Source organism: Saimiri boliviensis, chromosome 9 (genome assembly GCF_048565385.1).
Source record: "Saimiri boliviensis isolate mSaiBol1 chromosome 9, mSaiBol1.pri, whole genome shotgun sequence".
NCBI lineage: Eukaryota > Metazoa > Chordata > Mammalia > Primates > Cebidae > Saimiri > Saimiri boliviensis.
The window spans coordinates 48,134,385-48,147,821 of NC_133457.1; the positions used below are offsets into that span (position 1 = coordinate 48,134,385).

At 39.4% G+C, this 13,437-nt stretch overlaps 1 protein-coding gene and 1 pseudogene across 7 annotated transcripts in view; one reads left to right on the plus strand and one right to left on the minus strand.

The window, feature by feature from the left end:
* The window catches only part of TFDP2 (transcription factor Dp-2), a 187,077-nt gene that overhangs the window by 73,067 nt on the left and 100,573 nt on the right, over positions 1–13,437 (plus strand). The window contains exon 1 of one of the 7 annotated variants that reach the window (XM_074405817.1): positions 12,473–13,338. The exons of the other annotated variants lie outside the window; for them this stretch is intronic. The gene's annotated coding sequence lies outside the window, so the exon portion shown is untranslated. Of the gene's footprint in view, positions 1–12,472; positions 13,339–13,437 lie in introns of those variants that run through there. 7 annotated transcript variants of the gene reach the window in all.
* Positions 1–13,437, minus strand: part of LOC120360829 (small ribosomal subunit protein eS19 pseudogene) — a 28,339-nt pseudogene that overhangs the window by 12,116 nt on the left and 2,786 nt on the right.

Below are 13,437 nucleotides of genomic sequence, written 5' to 3' on the forward strand. Positions count from 1 at the left end.
ATTCCTTTCTTTTTCTCTCTACTCCTAGTCTAATCACTTACAAGACTTGTTGATTCCACCTCCTAACTCAGCCCTCCTCACCCATTTTTTCTGTCTTCACTGCTGCTGTATTAGGTCATACTACTGTAAACCATTTCCTGGATTACTGTAGCCGTTTTTCTGTTTCATTCTCTGTACTATAGCTGCATACTTTTTCTGGAACATAGATCTACACAAATCTTTTCATGTTATAAAACATTTTAGGCCGGGCGCGGTGGCTCAAGCCTGTAATCCCAGCACTTTGGGAGGCCGAGGCGGGTGGATCACGAGGTCGAGAGATCAAGACCATCCTGGTCAACATGGTGAAACCCCGTCTCTACTAAAAATACAAAAAATTAGCTGGGCATGGTGGCGCGTGCCTGTAATCCCAGCTACGCAGGAGGCTGAGGCAGGAGAATTGCTTGAACCCAGGAGGCGGAGGTTGAGGTGAGCCGAGATCGCGCCATTGCACTCCAGCCTGGGTAACAAGAGCGAAACTCCGTCTCAAAAAAAAAAAAAAAAAAAAAAAAAACATTTTAATAGTTCTTTATGATCCTTGAGATAAAGTCCAAACTCCATTCTAAAAGATCCTTTATGGCTGGGTGCAGTGGCTCATCCCTGTAATTCCTGCACCTTGGGAGGCTAAGACAGGTGGATCAGTTGAGGTCAGGAGTTCGAGACCAGCCTGGCCAACATGGTGAAACCCCATCTCTACTAAAAATGCAAATAATTGGTTGGGCATGGTGGCAGGCACCTGTAATCTCAGCTACTTGGGAGGCTGAGGCAGGAGAATCGCTTGAACCTAGGAGGTAGAGCTTGCAGTGAGCAAAGATGGAACCATTGCATTCCAGCCTGGGTGACAGAGCAAGACTCTGTCTCAAAAAAAAAAAAAAAAAGAAGATTCTTTATAATAATGGTTCTTGTTTGTTCATCTTTACTCTTATCCCATACACCTGTGCTTCTACCACATTGAACTGCTTTTAGTTCCCTGTTTTCTCTTTGTCTCTTTTAGCCTTTTTATATGCTCTGCTCTGGACCTGGAATTTCATGCCTCCTTGACCCCATCTTTCATGCTACTCCTGCTGTATTATGCATATCACCTAGCTAATTCCTGTTCATCCCTCACATCTAAGCTTAGATCTTATTTCCACTGGTCCATACGCCTGTTAAATAAAAATATTTAAAACTTCTAAATGGAAAGAAGATTAAAAATAATCGAAATGTATCAGGAGAAAGAACATAATATTGATTTTAAATAAAATAAAACATACTTCAAACCTCAAGTCATTAAAGGGACAAAGAGGAATATTATATAATGATAAAAGAAATATTCAAAACAACAATCCAATTTTCAAAAAATGGACAAAACTTATGAACAGAAAGTTCACAGAAACGTAAATATTAACAGTTCTTACACATATAAAAAGATACGCAATGTCATTCATAAGACATATGTAACTTACACTGAGGTTTGGGCACAGTGGCTCATGCCTGTAGTCCCAGCACTTTACAAGGCCAATGCTGGAGAACTATTTAAGCCCAAATTTCAAGACCAGCCTGGGCAACATAGGAAGGCCCTGCCTCTACAAAAAATAACATTAGCCAGGTGCGGTGGCATGCACCTATAGTCCCAGCTGCTTGGGAGGCTGAGGCAGGATTGCTTGAGCCCAGGAGATGTAGGCTGCAGTGAGCCAGCTGTATTCATGTCATTGTACTCCAGCCTGGGTGACAAAGTAAGACCACGTCTTAAAAGAATAAATAAAAACACTGATGTATCGTACTTCACTCTATAAGATTGGTGAGTATTAAGAAGTTTGCGCAGGATTAAAAAAAAATTTGAGCCAGGTGTGATGGCTCACGCCTGTAATCCCAGCACTTTAGGAGGCCGATATGGCTGGATCACTTGAAGCCAGGAGTTCGAGACCAGCCTGCCCAACATGGTGAAACCCTATCTCTACTAAAAATACAAAAATTAGCTGGGAGGCCAAGGCAGGTGGATCACTGAGATCAACCTGGCCAACATGGAGAAACCCTGTCTCTACTAAAAATAGAAAAATTAGTTGGATGTAGTGGTGCACGCCTGTAGTCCCAGCTACTCAGGAGGCTGAGGCAGGAGAATCACTTGAACCTGGAAGGTAGAGGTTTCAGTGAGCTGAGATCGTGCCACTGCCCTCCATCCTGGCAACAGAGAGAGATTGTATCCAAAAAAAAAAAAAAAAAAAAAGCCTAGCTCGGTGTACAAATATAGAATGATCTAGAAGACACATTGAATTGACAAAAGAAGCTGGGCACAGTGGCTCATGCCTGTAATCCTAGGACTTTGGGAGGCCAAGGCGGGCATATCACAAAGTCAGGAGTTTGAGACCAGCCTGGCCAACATGGTGAACCCTCGTCTCTACTAAAAATATAAAAGTTAGCTGAGCATGGTGGCGTGTGCCTATAATCCCAGCTACTCAGGAGGCTGGGGCAGGAGAATTACTTGGACCCAGCAGGCAGAGGTTGTAATGAGCCGAGATTGTACCACTGCACTTAGCCTGGGTCATAGAGCAAGACTCAATCTCAAACCAAAAAAAAAAAAAAAAAAAAGGAAAAGTGCAAAACAGTGAGCCGGGTATATAACTGTTTAAAGAAGTGAGGAGCAGGCCTGGTGTGGTGGCTCACACCGATAATCCTAGCACTTTGGTAGGCTGAGGTGGATCTTTTGAATCCAGGAATTTGAGACCAGCCTGGGCAACATAAACCCTGTCTCTACAAAAAATTAGCTGGGGACGGTGGTGTGCACTTGTAGTCCCAGCTACTGAGGAGGCCAAGGTGGGAGTATTCGTTGAGCCCAGGAGGCAGGGATTGCAATGAGCTGAGATTGTAGTACTGTACTCCAGCCTGGGTGACAGAGTGAGACCCTGTCTCAAAAAAAAAAAACAAAAAAAAACTGAGAAATAATGACAGCATACAAACTGAAAAACATAAAGTTTTTCTTGTAAGGATACTCAGAAACTGCTTACATTGGTAATCTGGTAGTGGAGAAACAGTATCTTTCACAGAGGAGGAATTTTTAATTTTATTGAAGTCCGACATCAATTTTTTTTTCATGGACCATGGTTTTGCTGTTGTATCTTAAATGTAATTACCAAAACCAAGGTCACATAGATTTTCTTTTTTATTCTAGGAGTTTTATAATTTTGCATTTTATGTTTTAAATCTAGAATCCATTTTGGATTTTTATGGCAGGTATAAAAAAATCTGTGTCTAGATTTATTTCTTTACATGTAGATACCCAGTTCATTTGATCTCCTTTATTGAAAAGACTCTTTTCTCCATTAAATTGCCTTTGCCCATTTGTCAGAGATTAGTTGACTATATTTTTATGGTTCTGTTTTTGAGCTGTCTGTTCTGTTGATCTATTTTGCTGTTCTTTTGCTAGTGCCACACTGTCTTGATTATTGTGGCTTTAGTTATAGTCTTTTTTTTTTTTTAAGCTAGTGTCTTACTCTGTCACTCAAGATGCAGTGCAGTGGCACAGTCACAGCTTGCTGCCACCTTGACCTCCTGGCCTCAGGCAGTCCTCCCACCTCAGCTTCCCAAGTAGCTGGGACTACAGACACGTGCCACCATGCCCAACTAATATTTTTATTTGTTTATAGAGACAGAGTCTCACTTTGTTGCCAAGGCTGGTCTTGAACTCCTAGGCTCAAGTTACCCTCCTGCCTCGACGACCTAAAGTGCTGAGATTACGTGGCGTGAGCCACCATGCCCGACCTGTAGTCAGTCTTGATTTTAGATAATGTTAGTTCTCCAGCTTTTCTTTACTGTTGTGTTTGCTGTCCGGAGTCTTTTGCTGTATCATATAAATTTTAGAATCAGTTTGTTGATATATACAAAGTAACTTGGAGGATTTTTATGGGATTGCAATGTATCTGTACATCAAGTTGAGAATAACTACAATCTTAACAATATTGATTTTTCCTATTCAAGAGCATGGAATATCTCTGCATTAATTAGATCTTTGATTTCTTTTATCAGAGTTTTGTAGTTTTCCCCCTTAGAGCTTATATATATATATATATGTATTTATTGGATATATACCTAAGTGTTTCATTTTTGGTGCAAATGTCAATGGTCTTGTGTTTTAAATTTCAAATACTAATTGTTTGTGGCTGGCATATAAGAAGGCAATTAATTGTATGTTAAACTTTATATTCTGGGCCAGCATGGTGGCTCACACCTGTAATTCCAGCACTTTGGGAGGCCAAGGTGGGTAGATCATGAGGTCAGGAGATTGAGACCATCCTTGCTAACATGATGAAACCCCATCTTTACTAAAAATACAAAAAATTAGCTGGGCATGATGGTGTGCACCTGTATTCCTAGTACTTGGGAGGCTGAGGCAGGAGAATCGCTTGAACCTGGGAGGCAGGGGTTGCAGTGAGCTGAGATCTCGCCACTACACTCCATCCTGGGGGTCAACAGAGCGACACTGTGTCTCAAAAAGGAAAAAAACTATATTCTGTAACCTTGCCATAACTGCTTATCAGTTGCAGGAGAGTTTTTGATTATAGGTGGTATTTCAATGTTCAATTTCCACTTCTTTGCTAACATATAGAGATATGATTGCTTTCTTTCTTTCTTTTTTCCCATTCATTTTTCTTTCTTTTTTTTTTTTTTGAGATGGAGTTTCGCTCTTGTTATCCAGGCTGGAGTGCAATGGCGCGATCTTGGCTCACCGCAACCTCCACCTCCTGGGTTCAGGCAATTCTCCTGTCTCAGCCTCCTGAGTAGCTGGGATTACAGGCACGCACCACCATGCCCAGATAACTTTTTGTATTTTTAGTAGAGACGGGGTTTCACCTTGTTGACCAGGATGGTCTCGATCTCTTGACCTCGTGATCCACCCACCTCGGCCTCCCAAAGTGCTGGGATTACAGGCTTGAGCCACCGCGCCCGGCCTCTTTTTTTTTTTTTTTTTTTTTTTTAAATAATGCAGGGTTTCTCCATATTGGTCAGGCTGGTCTTGAACTCTGGACCTCAGGTGATCTGCCCGCCTTGGCCTCCAAAGTGCTTGAATTACAGGCGTGAGCCACCACACCCAGCCGATACAATTGCTTTCTAATTTCACTGGTTAGAACTTTCATCCAAAGGTTGGATAAAAATGGTGGCAACAGAAATCTTTACCTTGTTCCCTGTATGAGGAGGAAAGTGTTAAGTCTTTTATTATTAGGTATTGTTTTAGCTGTAGATTTTTTTCATAGTTACCCTTTATCAGGTTGGATAAGTTTTCTTCTATTCTAATTTGTTGTGAGTTTTACATATGAATGGTTTTTGGATTTTATTAAATGCTTTTTTTGCACCTATTGCAATGATTACACTGTGGAGTATTTTTAGCTGTTAATATGGTATATTATTACGTTGATTGTTTTTATATGTCAAATCAGCCCTGGATTCTCTGGTTAAACCTCAGTTATGAGAGAAGTACACAAATTCTTTATTTGGAGAGTATTGGTGATTAGGTCCTGTTTTGTATTATTTTTCATCCTTTATAATCTTAGAGATGATTCTAGGGATCCTTGGATAGCGACAAGGAACAAACTGAAGTTAGAGTCCCCAAGAGATGATTCCCCAACTTAACAATAGTTTGACTTAAAATTTTTTGACTTTATAATGGTGCAAAAGTGATACACATTCAGTAGAAACCATACTTTTGAGTACCCATGCAGCCATTCTGTTTTTCACTTTCAATACAGTATTCCATAAATTACATGAAATATTCAATACTTTATTATAAAACAGGGTTTGTGGTAGACGACTTTGCCTAATTGTAGGCTAATGTAAGTATTCTGAGCACCTTAAGGCAGGCTGAGCTAAGTTATGATGTTCGGTAGGGTTAGTTGTGTTAAATCAATTTCCAGCTTACAGTATTTTCATCTTACAATGGGTTTATCAGAATGTAACTACATCATACATACATTTATAGCATCTATACATACATTTATAGTGGCACCAATTGTTTCAGGTTTTATAACATTTTTGAACAAGTCTTCACAGCCTGAGAACAGATATAAAAGAAGTATTTTGTGGGCAAAACATTAGAAATAGAAGGAATTCAGAGTTTTACTAAAAGAGTTGCTGGAATGGCTCTCTGTAGGGACCATAATAGTGCATTTCTGCTGAGAGGCAAATGTGAGAACTTTACTTTTCTTGATGAGAGTAGGATGGAGTTTAAAGGGAGTTGAAAAGGTAAAAGAGTATAGAATTGGTGTTAAAGATGACTTCGGTGTTCAAAATCTTAAAAATTCAGTGGCTTGTATGTTTTAGAGTTTCATGTTTACTTAAACAGGCTGCTGACTTATACCCATATTACTTTCTTGGATTTTACTTCACAAATTTAAGCCCCGAAATAACTAGTAAGCCTCTGTTTTATTTTGTATTGCATAGTAGATATAAGCAATATTTGGTTACTATTTCAATAAAAATTCTTTGTCAGGCGTCGAAATATGAGGTGAATATAGCACTCATGCCTTTAATCCCAGTGCTTTGGGAGGCCGAGGCGGGCAGATCACTTGAGGTCTGGAGTTCAAGACCAACCTGGCCAACATGGCAAAACCCCATCTCTACTAAAAAATATAAAAATTAGCCAGGCATGATGGTGCGCACCTGTAGTCCCAGCTACTCAGGAGGCTGAGGTGGGAGAGTTGCTTGAACCCGTGAGGCAGAGGTTGCAGTGAGCTAACATTGTGCCACTGCACTCCAGCCTGGGTAACAGAATGAGATTCTGTATCAAACACGTGCGCGCGCGCGCGCATACACACACACACACACACACACACACACACACACGTGAATGGTTCTAGCTTTCCTTTTTGAGTCTGGGTTTTGTTTCAGGATAACTAAAAATTCTTAATTTAGTGTGGGCATGGTGGCACACACTTGTAATTACATGCCTGTAATTCCAGCATTATTTATCAATAAGGTCCTCAGTCTCCCAAATGTACAAAGTAGGCACTTGAGTAATAATTTGAAAAAAACGATTGATCTTTTTTCTACTCCCTGATTAATAAAGGTAATATTTTCTTAGTATGCTTGGAGGTTGGGAATACTCTAAGTTACTCTCAAATTTTATCAAGTGAGAATCACCTAGAGGGCATGTTCTAAAGATTGCCAAGCATCGCCTCCAGAGTTCTGATACATAGATCGAGGGTGGGACCTGAAAATTGGTATTGCAAACAAGTTCTCAGGTGAAGCTGATGTTACTAGCACTAGACCATAGTTTAAGAACTACTGGTGGCCAGGGATGGTGGCTCACACCTGTAATCTCAGCATTTGGGAGATCAAGGTAGACAGATCACTTGAACCCAGGAGTTCGAGACCAGCCTGACCAAATGGTGAAATTAATGTCTATGAAAATACAAAAATTATCCAGATGTAGTAGCACATGCCTGTAGTCCCAGCTACTGGGGTAGCTGAGGCACTAGAATCATTTGAACCCAGGAGGCAAAGGTTGCAGTGACCCAAGATTGCGCCACTGCCCTCCAGCCTGGGTGACAGAGTGAGACTCTGTCTCAAAACAAGAAAAAAAAAATCTACTGGTATATGATAGGCTATATGGAAATGGGGATTGAGCAACAAGTGGTATCAGCCTGATTTTCCCGCCTGAGGTTTTCATTCAATTCGGAATTTTTTGTTTTAGTACCTGCTTTGTGTCTAATACTAAGATGTCATCAAGCTTTACATGTCTTAGACTTATAGACAGTGGATCTTTTGCTTTATTGAGGGGCTTCAGCAGCTAAGGAGCACTATCTAAAATAAAAGACTAGTAAAGAAAGAAAGAAAAGTTATTCATTTTTGTTGCTTTTTCAACCCTCTGTTCTTACGTTAGGCAATATTTTGCTTTTACCAATTTTAATGCGTAAACATTATTTCTGACAATTCCACCTCTAAGTAGCTATCTTAAGGAAATAACTTGCAATATGTCATTACTGTAGACAGAGACACAGGTGTTTATCATAAATGTTTATTATAAAGAGCAGAAAAGTAGCTCCTATGCTGAAGTCTGGTTTTGCAATTACTAGGTGATTCAAATAAATTGTGTATATATGTATATGATAGCTAATTTTGTAGCTGTAAAGTTTTGATTAGAAGAGAGGCATTTTAAAGTTAAAAATGCTTGACATACAAGAATTATGTAAGCATGTTTCAATAAAGTGTAGCAGCTCAGATTTAAGTAAAATTGTATGTATTTTATGTTCTTAACTATGTGAGATTTATCTATAGAGAAGAATGAGGAAATATAACAAATTACTTTTTACAAAGTATCTTTAGAATGTGAGATTATGATTGTTACTGTATATTCTCTCCTGTATTTGTAATATATCCATAACTGGATATTACTTTTATAATTAAAATATTCATGTTTTTAATTTACATATTATTTCAAGTTTTATATATACACATGTATTAGCGTACAGTTCAGTGAAGTTTTACAAGCCAGCACTTGTATCTAGAAGGAGAATATAACCAGCACCCCAGCACCATGCCTTGTGCTCTCTTTCAAGGATAACTACTATCATGACTTCTAAAAGCACAGATTATTTTTTCCTGTTTTTGTACTTTATGAAATTGTAATCATACAGTATTCTTTTGTGACTGGCTTCTCTTGTTTAAGATGTTGTTGTGAGATCATGCTCAGTAATCATAGTTCATCCTTTCTCATTGCTATGTAATAATCCATTGTGTGAATAAATCATTATTTATTCACTTTAATGTTATTGGGCATTTGGGTGGGTAATTTTAAGTTTGGGAATATTATAATTAGTTACGTCATGAATATTTTAGTCCATGTCCTTTGGTGAACACATGGGCATATTTCTACAGGGCATACACCTAGGATTGGAATTGTTTGGTTGAGGTTCAGTTTTAGTAGATACTCCCAGATGATTTTTCTCAAAGTGGTTATACCAGTTCACACTTCCACTGACAACAGGTGAAGATTTCTGTTGCTTCACATCCTTGCCAATACCTAACTTGTATTAGGGTTCTCCAAAGAAACAGAAGTGCTGTCTGTCCTATTGGTTTTATATATGAATGTGTATATGTGTGTGTATATATATATATGTGTGTGTGTGTGTGTGTGTGTGTGTGTGTGTATATTTATATATACACACATATATACATGTGTGTATATATAATATATGTATGTATATATATATATATATATATATATACACATACACACACATACACACACATACATATATACATACACACATATATATAGTTGACCCTTGAACAACGCAGTGTTTAGGTTAGGGGCACTGATTCCCCTGTGCAGTGGAAAATCTGTATGTAATTTTTTACTCCCCCCAAAATTAACTACTGGTAGCTCACCGTTGGCCAAAAGCCTTAACATCAACAGTTAAGCAACCTATATTTTGTATGTTATAGATTGTGCACTGTATTCTTAAAGTAAGCCAGAGAAAGTAAATTATTATTAAGAAAATCTTCAGGGAGATAAAATATGTGTACTATTCATTAATGGAAGTAGTTTGTCATAAAGGTCTTTATGTTTGTCATCTTAATACGGAGTAGACTGAGAAGAAGTAGGAAGAAAAGGGGTGGATTTTGCTGTCTTACAGGTGGCAGAGGCAGAAAAAATCTGCATATAAGTGGACCTGCACAGTTTGAACCTGTTATTCATGGATCAACTCTGTAACACACACACACACACACACACACACACACTCTCTCTCTCTCTCTCTCTCTCTCTGTGTGTGTGTGTGTGTGTGTGTGTGTGTGTGTGTGTGTGTGTATGTAGAGAGAGAGAGAGAAATTGAATATAGGGGTTGGCTCATACGGTTATGGAGGTCAGGAAGTCCTATGACCTGCTGTTTGCAACCTGGAGAACCAGGAAAGCTGGTAATGTCATTCAGTTAGTCTGAAGGCTGAGAATCACGTGAGCCAGTGGTGCAAGTCCCAGGTCAAGTCTGAAGGCTCAAGAACTAGAGGGGCTGATGGTACAAGTCCCAATTCTAGGCCAGAGGCTAGTGTGGCAATGTTCACAGGCAGGAAAAGATGAATACCCTAGCTCAGAAGCAGATTCTCCCTTCTTCTGCCTTTTTGTTCTATTTGGACCTTCAACAGGTTAGATGATGCCCTCCTCCATTGGTGAGGGTAGTTTTCTTTATTCACTCTACTCATTCAAATGCTAGTCTTTTCCAGAAACATCCTCATAGACCACCCAGAAATAATGTTTTATCAGCTATCTGAGCATCCCTTAGCTCAGTCAAGTTGACACAAAAATAAACCATCACAATGTTTTTCATCTGATTTCTTATACTAAGTGTAGTGAGTGTGCAGTAGTAATACACTGTGGCTTTAATTTGTATTTCCCAGATGATTAATGAATTGAGAGCCTTTCCTATATTTTTGGCTGTAAATTATGCTAAAACACTGTAGTGTGCAGCTCAGTATCAGATATATTTTAGGTTTATTTCAAGGAGCCTAATTATAGGAAGTATTTCACAAAATGTATCAAAGTATATTATAATGTGATCCAAGGTTAGGAGTATGGAACTTAAAAATAGCATACATTTAATTTTTAAAGTAAGTTTCAAGTGTTAATATAATGTCCTATAATATATCTAATAAGATTTAATTTGAGTTGAATTATATTTTTATAATTGAATGTTATTTTCCTGTTGGCATCAGCCATAGAATTAAACACATTCTCATGAAAATCCTTCAGTAGACTGAGTTGAAATTTTTTGGCAAAGACAAATAAGTAAGTTGATCACTGTTAGCTGTTGTCATCAGGAACACTGCTAGACTCAAGATAATATTTGTAAAGCACTACTCAGATGTTTGTGTTAGTTTTAGAGCTTTAAAAACTTTGAAATGTTCTTAACATCTTGGCTTTCTTTCTGTTTTATCTACTGGTACCTTATTCCCAACCCTCCATGAGTAGTTCTCAGAATTTATTTTATTCTTGCTGTTGTCTAGAGTTTTTGGAACAAGGTGAAGGCACAGAACAACCCAAAAATTGTCCAGGTGTGCGCGCATGCATGCGCACACGTGCACACGCTCACTCTTTTATATATAGGATGCTGCTAACCTCATTGGCATTGTAAGATCATATTGTAATGGCTGGCTCTTCAGACAGTGTGGGACTTGTATCTCCTAGCACAGTTCCTGTGTCATAGGAGCTCACTGTATATTTGTTGAGTGAATGAGACAATGAAAAAATGCTACTGTTGGGTTTTTCTCTTTTTTGATTTTGTTGGGAGCTTCCATTTGTTGTCCTCTGCCACCAGTTTTGGATCTCTAATTTTAAAAGGGGTATTTAAGGTGGATATGAGAAAGTTACTGTTATGCTGGGTGCAGTGGCTTATGCCTGTAATCCTAGTGCTTTGGGAGGCCGAAGTGGAAGGATCACTTGAGGCAAGGAGTTCAAGAAAGTTGCTGTTAGTAAAATTTTCAAAATGGAACTTTCTCTCGAGATAACCTCATACAGACAAGTCAGAAAGGAGAATGGTAAAATTGTAAAATGACTCGAAAATGAATATACATTTTAGTGATTTTTTTTTAATGTGGTACTTACTTTGGGAGAATCTGATTTTTCAAGTACCCATTAAAATAAGAAGCAAAGTTGGTGTTATCTTTATATTACTTAAGATGTATCCATGAGATTAAAAAAAAATTTACAGTATATATGGGATTACTTATGAACAAAAAGAACTAGAAAAAACATGTTTTAAGAGGAGGGAAATAAAAGAATTTCCATATATGAGAAAAGAAAGGTGGAGAGGGGCCAGGCGCAGTGGCCCATGCCTGTAATCCCAGCACTTTGGGAGGCTGAGGCGGGCAGGTCACCTGAGGTCAGGAGTTCGAGACCAGCCTGGCCAACATGGTGAAACCCCATCTCTACTAAAAATACAAAAAAATTGGCCGAGCGTGGTGGCAGATGCTGGTAGTCCCAGCTACTCGGGAGGCTGAGGCAGGAGAATTGGTTGACCCTGGGAGGTGGAAGTTGCAGTGAGCTGAGATTGCACCGCTACACTCCAGCCTGGGTGGCAGAGCAAGTCTCTTGTCTCACAAAAAAAAAGAAAGCTGGAGAGAACAGTGGTACTATGTCTCAGTAGCATCGTTTTCCTAGATGATGTTAAAGAGTCTTGTTTTTTGTTTTTTTTTTTTGAGGCGGAGTTTCGCTCTTGTTACCCAGGCTGGAGTGCAATGGCGCGATCTCGGCTCACTGCAACCTCCGCCTCCTGGGTTCAGGCAATTGTCCTGCCTCAGCCTCCTGAGTAGCTGGGATTACAGGCACGAGCCACCATGCCCAGCTAATTTTTTTGTATTTTTAGTAGAGACGGGGTTTCACCATGTTGACCAGGATGGTCTCGATCTCTCGACCTCGTGATCCACCCGCCTCGGCCTCCCAAAGTGCTGGGATTACAGGCTTGAGCCACCGCGCCCGGCAGCAAGAGTCTTGTTGAATGCTTTTTTTTTTTCATAACTCTCTTCTGCTCTGAATTGTAAAATTTAATAGTGTGGCATTAGAAAAGACAGCTAATCCTTTAGAAGTTTGTCATATGTTATTTTGACCATTGGTCGTTGATTATTTTACTGGCCAGTTTATGAAGCGTTTCTTAATTTTTTTCAGTCCAGATCTTTAGACCTCACTGCGAAACAATCCACTTGTTAGGAAACATTGGTACAGTCACTGGAAAATCTTAACCATATGTTATAGAGTGGCCACAAGCAAATGCATGGGGCTTAAGCCTGAAACTTCGGAGCTTTGTTTGATACGTGTATTGATTTATATAGAATTGATCAAAACAGATACATCACTGCTACTGATTACCATAGAGAAATAGCTGAGTAACTGTTGCTTTATTCTATAATATCAATGTGTATAATAAAGCATAAATTTTGTTCATTGTCTACAGTTCCTGGCACACAATTCCTGAAGCCCTTGGAATCTCCAAAGTAATGAGTGTCTTTTCTACTCAAATGAAAAGATTGTTGGCTAGGGGACCCTAGATACCTTTAGGATGGGGGCTGGTGCCAGAAAGACCAAGGATTGGAACTTTGAACTCCACCTCTGACTTCCAGCAGGGAGAGAGGGCCTGGAGATTTAGATAATCATTAATGGCCATAATTTAATCAATCATGCTTACATAATGAAACCTCTGTAAAACCCCATAAATGCGTCGGCTGTGGTGGCTCACACCTGCAATCCCAGTTCTTTGGGATGCCGAGGCGGGTGGGTCACCTGAAGTTGGGAGTTTGAGACCAGCCTGGCCAACATGATGGAACCCTGTCTCTACTAAAAAGGTAAAAATTAGCTGGATATGGTGGCACACACCTGTAATTTCAACTACTCAGGAGGCTGAGGCAGGAGAATCACTTGAATCTGGGAGGGGAAGTTTGTGT